Below are 7870 nucleotides of genomic sequence, written 5' to 3'. Positions count from 1 at the left end.
TAGATATTAGGAGGAAGTTTTTCACACAGAGGGTGGTGACACACTGGGCCAGGTTGCCCAAGGAGGTTGTGGATGCCCCATCCCTGGAGGCATTCAAGGCCAGGCTGGATGTGGCTCTGGACAGCCTAGTCTAGTGATTGGTGACCCGCACATAGCAGGGAGGTTGAAGCTAGATGATCATTGGTGAGGTGCTGGAATAGGCTGCCCAGAGAGGCTATGGATGCTCTGCCTCTGGAGGTTCAGGATCAGGCTGAGTGGGGCCCTGGGCAACCTGAGCTAGTGCCAGATCTGGAGGTTGGTGGCCCTGCCTTTGGAAGGGGGGTTGGAACTTGATGATCCTTGATTCTGTGATCATTGCGGTCCTTTTCAACCCACACCATTCTGTGAGTTTGTGACTCATAAGTTCAGTATAGTTTTCCTCTTTCATTAAAGGAGCATGGGTTTAGTTCTGATGAATATAAGATAACTTGTCCCAAAGTAAAAATAAGACAATCTTTTCTAAATGAAATTTGAAATATCACTGTGAATAGGGCTTCAAGAGAAAATTGAAGAGGAATATTTCACTGATAGACTAGTAAAGTCTAGTAATATTTCAATTAATACTTATTTACCTGCTCTGTTCTAGTCTGATGTGAAAATTTTCACTTGTAGACTATCTTTGTGAGTAAGTCCACAGCCTAAATGGTGTGCTTGCTAATTGTTTTTTCCACTTCATCCTTCACCTGCCATCTTTGCTATTCCCATATCTCAATATCTCTTTCAGATGTGGATCTTAATTGGCTTTAGAAGATAAATTTTGCCAATTTTTTTCTAATTTTGCTTGTATTTTTTGAGGACTCTTCTTCAAATACATTGAAGAAACATGATTTTCACATAATATATTCACATTCATTTAGGAGAAAACTAAACATCAGCACAAATACACACGAAATTATTGTCTTAAGACTAGTCAACCAAAAACTGAGTATCTCAAAGCATGCTAGTCACCTCTGAAAATACCAGTGTAATCATTCTTTCCTCTGGCTACAAGACAGACTAGAAAGTCCAGTATATAAGACTCATTTTTGTCTTCACTGTCTAGTTTGTCATATATGGCAATTTGATGACAATGCCTGGAATAGAAAATGCTTTGGGAAGTTTTGCTTCCTGTGGTTGAAATTCCCATGCTTATCATTCAAAAACTTTGTGGGAGAGATAAAATACAAGAGCAGAAGGAGGCTGAAGCTTTGAGGTCATCTGTCTGGGCTTTAGTGTCTTATTAAATCATTACTTGCTAAAAACACATAATTTTCCCTTTTAAAACTGACTCAGAAATTGGATGTCAGATTGAAATTTGGAGTAAATCACAAAAATGGCTTTTAAGTTCAAAGAAGTGGCAAGGCATTTTTATTTTAGTTAGAGAATTCCAAGTCTGATCCAAGCTGGGAAATCTATATTTAATTTGTGATTCACTGGCAGTTTTAGAATTAGAACCAGGATTTTTGGAAAGGGTAGAAGAGGAGGAGGCTGTAAGAGTGCTCAAATGATCAGTTACTACCCATGTACACATACAGCATGTTGCCTTTTCACGGAGCTGGTAAATCCAGACTAGAGAAGAAGACAGCCTATCTCTTGAATATGATAAAACCTGGCCACACACCATTACTGGTGATGAGATATTACAGAATCACAGAACCACAGAATCATAGGGCTTGGATTTGACCTCTAGAGATCACCTTGCCCAAATCCAAATCCAAATGTAGTTTCCCTACATTTATATTGCACAGGAAAGCGTCCATATGAGTCTTGAACATCATCAAAGAAGAAGAATCCACAACTTCTCTGGGCACCCTGTTCCAATGCTCTGCTGATCTGACTGTAATTAAGTTATTCCTCATGTTTGTACGAAACTTTGTATGTTGCAATTTTTGTCTGTTTCCCCTTCTCCTGTCACTGTACATCACTGAAAAGAGTCCAGCCCAATTCATTTGACTGCCACACATTAGATATCTGTAAACAGTGATGAGATCCCCTCTGTTTTCTTCAAGTGGAACAGTTTCAGGTATCTCATCATTTCCTGGTATGGGAAATGCTCAAGGCCCCAAATCATGTTTGTGGACCTCTACTGGACTTTCCCTAAAAGTTCTGTTTCTTGAACTGGGGAGCTAAGAACTAGACACAGTATTTCACTTGTGGCCTCACAAGTGCAGAGTAGAGGGGGGAGATCACCTCCCACAGCCTGCTGGCCATTCTCTTTTTTATGCACACCTGCAACCATTAGCCTTTTTGGCCAGAAGGCCACACTACTGGCTTATGGCCAACCTATGGTCCATGAGAACCCCCAGGTCCTTCTCTGCAGAGCTCCTCTCCAGCAGGTCATCTCTTAACCTATACTGATGCATGCGGTTATTCTTCCTCAGTGCAAGACTCTATACTTGCTCTTGTTAAACTTCATTCAGTTCCCCCCTGCCCAACACTCCAGTCTGTCCAGGTCTCACTGAATGGCAGCACAGCATTCTGGTGTGTCAGTCAGTTCTCCCAGCTTAGTGTCATCAGCAAACTTTTGGAGGGTACATTCTATCCCCTCATCCAGGTCACTGATGTAAATGTTGAACAAGATTGGACCCAGTACTGATCCTTGGGGAACACTGATATTTACAGGCCTCCATCAAGATTCTGCACCAGTGATGACAATCCTCTGAGCTCTGCCAGTCAGCCATTTCTCACTCCACCTCACTATCAATCCCAGGAGACGACAACCTTTCTCTTGAAGCATGATAACACCAAGGTCCATACCAGTTTGAAGACTGTAGAGAGCATTGCTAGTCTTGGCTGTACTGTCCAACCACATCCATAGTACATGCTGAATGTGGCAGCTTCTGACTCTCATCTGTTTGAGCTGATGAAAGATGGACTCTGAGCAACATTTTCCTAGCAATGACACTATCATAGCAGCTGTGATAGTGGGTCAGTTCTGCTGATGCAAATTTTTATGAGCGTTGCATGCATGCTCTTGCTCATCACTGGTGAAATGCATAGCTAATGGTCATGACTATGTTGACAGATAATGCTTTGTAGTTAAGAATGTATTTTATTCAGTAGTGCTACTGTGGTGCTCTTACCTGTTGTAATTTTAATGAAAATAGATGGGAGCTTTACTTTCAGAGCAATCTACATGCTTCTATTGAAACATATATGATACATACCCTGATAAAAAAATTCAGTATATTTTTCTCCAGCATTAATTCAACAGAAATACTTCATATTTATAAAGAATAATCTTTTGCAGCTGAGTTAGCTTTAAGCCTTCAAATTACATGCCTCAGTACCAACTGATGCATTTTCACAAAACAGATTGAATGTAGAATTCTCTACATTCTCTATGTGTGATTTTCTCTGTGTGTGATTTTCTCTATGTGTAACAGTGCTGCTGATAGCAACTGTGTATTTATTGTGCATTACGAATAGTATTTTACATATCGGATCCACAAAGTTTATCTGATTAAACTTTATGTTGTCTTTTATAGGCTGCAAATAAACTTGTACAGACTCTAATATAGTATGAGTGCAACTTGGGGAGTGGGATGGCAGTGAAGCAGGTATTTTGGGGGGATATTTTATACAAAGAATATGAAACAGCTCCCCTTAGTGTCCAGAGGAATGAGTAGCACCAAAACCATGAAAAAAGGGCATTAAAAAAATGAAAACAAAACAAAACAAAACAAAACGAGATTTATTTCAATGTATCTCTGAAACCAGATTTCCTTTAAAATTAACAGTATCATAGAACAAAAGGTTCTATCTATCTGTAAAATGCAAACTTTTCAATAATAATTTTAGACCTACATAAAGCTCAAAGGATACTGCTTTCTTAAAAATATAAGAAATATATAATATACTAAATAAGGGGTGATAGTATCAAAGGGAGATGTAAAAGACTCTCAAGGGAGATAAATAATGATAAGGGTCACTTCTTTCAATTAAAGTTAAAATCAAAGAAAAATTATCTAGGACAAAGTCTACCTATTTGTGGGCTACTTTCCAAAGAAAGCTTTGTTCCTTTCAAACTCAAAATGAGATACTGAAAGAAAGACATAGTCAAGCAAATTCACAATTCTTACAGAATATCTCTGCTTTAAAAGCAATGCAATACTGTGCCTTTCTTCTCATTCTGAAGTGGGCTAATCTTCTAATTTTTCACTAGACAGTTTAATTTTCATGAAAAACGTATAGTGAGCAGTATTACTTAATCTTATAAAAAGGAGAATCTTATAAACAGCTCAGAACTTAATTGATATAAAATGGGCTGTAAATGATAAGTTTGGAGGATTATCTCAATAATTCAATCAGGCATGCAAACATACTTTGTCATCACAGAATATACATCAGATAGTGAGCTGCTTCTATGTCCCATGCAGAAATGTTATGTTGTGCCTCCAGTTATCACAAACAGAAGACTGAAGTGGTTCATGCAACCTTTGATTTCTGAGCTCTCAGTTAAATGTCGAAGCTCAGATGAATTGATTTCAGTCTGAGGAACATGCAAAATAGTTCTTCTCACTTAAGGCAGCAGAAAAGCCTTCTCATAGATTTACAGAATCATTAAATGAGAATTAAAGACAGAATTTGTTGACAGCGGATTTCACATACATAATTAATGCTAGATTTTTTGCCAAATCTATTTTGACATTGAAATCTTTCACCATTATTTGACACATCATTAGAAAAATAGAAAATATCCTAAACTTCCAAAGTAAGCTTTTCTTAATTTATATGTTTCCTGAAAAAAATATTTTATTTTGAATTGATGTAAAGAAAATAAAACATGATGTGATAACCAAATCACTGACAGCGTGTGCACATATTCTGTATGAGCATTAACAAGGAAGAACTCAGGTGTATCTCAAAGAGCTGTCATAACTTGTATTTGTACACCAGATCTCTATGGTCAGGTTTATACTCATAAACCTGAATTGTGTACCATCTAGAATCATGGCTCAATTTTTGAAGTACTGGCTAACCATTATCCTCCACTGGCTTGTCTTTGCCGTAATTGTAATAGCCATTTTAAAAACTTCATTTCCGATATTTACAGAGATGAATATCTGGTCAGTAATGTTAATAATGAACAACAGATGGTATTGAAGTTTCAGAGAAGTAGTATTAGTTATTTTAAATATGCTCAACCTAGAGATTAACAGGAAAAGAGTATCCTATGCACAGCCTGAAATTGGAAGCACAACTGAAGACAATAGAAGAAGGAACGATTATGAAAGAATTTTAAAAAGGAAAGTAAATAATAGAAGTATGTTCTTTTACACCTGGGCTGCAGATTCTTCATTTGTATGTTTACAAAACTTACAGTTTATCTTAAGAAAGAGCTTACACCTTCAATTATAATGATTTGAGACTTTGAGATTTTGCTGCTAATATTTTGCTTCACGAAAATTAGATGCAGCATGAAATATTAGGTATCTTATGTACTTTGAGACAGTCTTCTCATATTTCAGCCAGTTTCATTGAAAAAACCTCAGTGAAAAATCCTTACAAAATCTTCCAATAGGAACTTTATATCCAGACAGATGGAAATTTCAAATTATGGACTATAATTTCCTATCTTATTTCTTTCAAGAAATTTTGTTCCTAAATCTTTTCAGACTTCAGAATTCTTTTTCCCATTCCACTGTTTGAAAGTTTAGTAATTAAATGATAAATTCTTACTTTAGATGAAATTCACAAATCAAAACAAAAGTTTTCCTTTCTCTAAATGATCAATATTGAGTTACAATGGCAATTCTAAATGATACAGGAAACTGACTAAATAAAAGACATAAAGCTGTATTACAGACTATAAAAATTATAGAAGTGGAATTTTACCCTCCCATGGGAAAAGTGATGCAGTTTCTCTAACAACCTTGGGAACTGGACCAAAGCTCACTGCAGTTAGATAGAAGAATCCTATTCAAACCAACTTTTGATTAAGGTTAGAAGAAAACACAATCTTCTAACTCTCAGATTATGTTCAAGTCAACTTCTAGGTGAAAGTTTTTATTAAATTAATCTTATGGATAAAATATTTAACAAAATTCTACCTGTTGTAATTTTCATGTTTCAATCATTCTTTCATCATAACTCCTATGAAAATGTTTTATTTTACTAGTAATTTGCAAAATCATTACCAAAGTGAAAAGCAATATATTAGAAAAATAATTTCTCACTGAACCTCTTCTAAGAACCATAACTCTCTGAAACAAAGAGAAGCTGAGAACGGATTAGAATACTACCAATTATTTGAGAATGGTCTACATTTTTTGAAACCATTGTGCAAATTTGAAATCTATCTATAATGTATAACTTTACTTTTATTATGCAAATGGTGTTATTCTTTAATTGCAAAAGAGGCATTGACTTTTAAGTCACAAGAGAAGTATTTTATAGTGCTATACATTTCCAAAGGAAATTTATGTGCTACAGAAATGAGAGAGCATTAGGTATGTGACGAATGCTCTTTCCCAAAAACTCACTTTTTATTAGATACTGAAGTGGAAAGCATACCAAGGGAAGAAATAAAAGTTGAAACGTTGTTGATAAGATTCAAAGACAGGACAATGAAAATATGAAACTAGCACAGAGATATGATGCAGAATTTTTATTCTCAAATACATTCTGAAAAATCACTTTGATAGAAGAATATAAAAACTTATACAAACAAATGAAAGAATTTCACAGTTTATGATTACCCATGGTTACTTTGAATTTAGACACTACACACCCTGTGTAACGTCACCTCACTGAATTTTTTTCTAAGCTTGTGTTTATCTACATCTGCTTTTGCATATTATAACCACAACAAACAGTGTTTGTACCAGATATTTCCAAATTTTTACCACATTCTGCTGCCTTATAGAACTCCTGAATGGAGGATCATACAATCTATAGTGGAATAACTATGAATTCATCAGATTGAAAATTTTTTTCTCATTATTTTTTGGCATACATGTTCACAGAATGTAGCTTTTAAAAATATTTAATTAGCTTTTCAGAACAAATATAAATTCAGTAATGCATGTGGTGATTTGACTATCTTATGAATGTAAAGTGTTGATTAATGAAGTCTGGAAAATGCTTGAGGAAGAAGTCTGAAAAACAAGCACTGACAGCAAACTACCACTTGAATCTCATCTTGCCAGCAAGTTCGTGCAACTTCTAGCAGAAATAAATAATTCAAGTGTAATCCAAGTACTTAACAATTAGATGACACAAGATCTGCCTCCTCGTTCTTGCCATAATGAGATCTGTTTACAGATAAGATGATAGTGCCAAATTTGTATATGTATTCAAAACTTCCTTTAAGCTCATAGGACCAATTCAATGCATTTTTTTTACCTCTGACTGTGGCCTTGGTTTATTGGATATTGGGATAATTATGTAAATGTGTTGAAGAGGACTATCAAAAGCATACATAGGATACCTTGAGAAGCTAAGAAGTGTCAGATATATTCTTTTTGCAGTTCTTGCAAAAATACATCAGTCCTTACTGCAAAACATTTAGAAAATGGTCTTCCCTTGGCAGTGGGCCCAGCAGAGGACTGAGGAGCATTGGCAGGTGGGTATGAGGGCACTTGTACTGCTCTGTTCATATTCACCTATTTCATATTCACCTATAATCAGTCAACTTCAGACGTTGCATCTGTCAGTTTGGCACCTTTCACACACATTAAACTTCAAAAATATATGCCAGCGTCTCACTGATCCTTACTGATGTGTAGCTACTACCATGTCTTCAGCTTTATTATTAGCTCCCCAATGTCATTTAATTCATGAGTTTTTAAGCTAATGGAAATTTTCAATATGGAGAATTTTTGAGAAAAAAAAACCACAACAATGGAAT

The sequence above is a fragment of the Meleagris gallopavo genome, chromosome Z (genome assembly GCF_000146605.3).
Source record: "Meleagris gallopavo isolate NT-WF06-2002-E0010 breed Aviagen turkey brand Nicholas breeding stock chromosome Z, Turkey_5.1, whole genome shotgun sequence".
Classification (NCBI taxonomy): Eukaryota; Metazoa; Chordata; class Aves; order Galliformes; family Phasianidae; genus Meleagris; species Meleagris gallopavo.
The sequence above is the reverse complement of the archived record's forward strand: the minus strand, read 5'-3'. Positions refer to the sequence as shown.